The sequence below is a fragment of the Sinocyclocheilus anshuiensis genome, unplaced genomic scaffold, assembly GCF_001515605.1.
Source record: "Sinocyclocheilus anshuiensis isolate Anshui unplaced genomic scaffold, SAMN03320099.WGS_v1.1 scaffold2700, whole genome shotgun sequence".
NCBI lineage: Eukaryota > Metazoa > Chordata > Actinopteri > Cypriniformes > Cyprinidae > Sinocyclocheilus > Sinocyclocheilus anshuiensis.
In genome coordinates, this window is record NW_015548196.1 from 213067 (window position 1) to 213397 (window position 331).

Sequence of the window (331 nt, forward strand, 5' to 3'; positions counted from 1 at the left end):
TTTTTTGTAGTTTTGAATAAAATATTTGTTTTTAATTAATATTTTACATTTAGTACAAGTTTTAGTAATTTTGTGTTTTTGTAAGTTCTATTAGTGTTTTTTAATGTGTTTATATAGTTTTTATGAATTTATTTTTATTTTTAGTTATTTTAGTACATAAAGTTAAATTAAATAAAAACAATAAATGTTGCTTTATTGGCAACTACCTGAAATAAAGTAGGTTTATTTGACATTTTATTTTGAAAACAATATTTATTTTTTAATTATTAATATTTTAAACTTAGTTACATTTTTTTTTTTTTTTTTGCCTTTTTAATTTTTTTTTTTTTAA

At 14.5% G+C, this 331-nt stretch overlaps 1 protein-coding gene across 1 annotated transcript in view; it reads left to right on the forward strand.

Moving 5' to 3' along the window:
- LOC107653186 (serine/threonine-protein kinase 32C-like) overlaps nucleotides 1–331 on the forward strand; it is a 74695-nt gene that overhangs the window by 61066 nt on the left and 13298 nt on the right. The gene's annotated exons all lie outside the window — the stretch shown is intronic.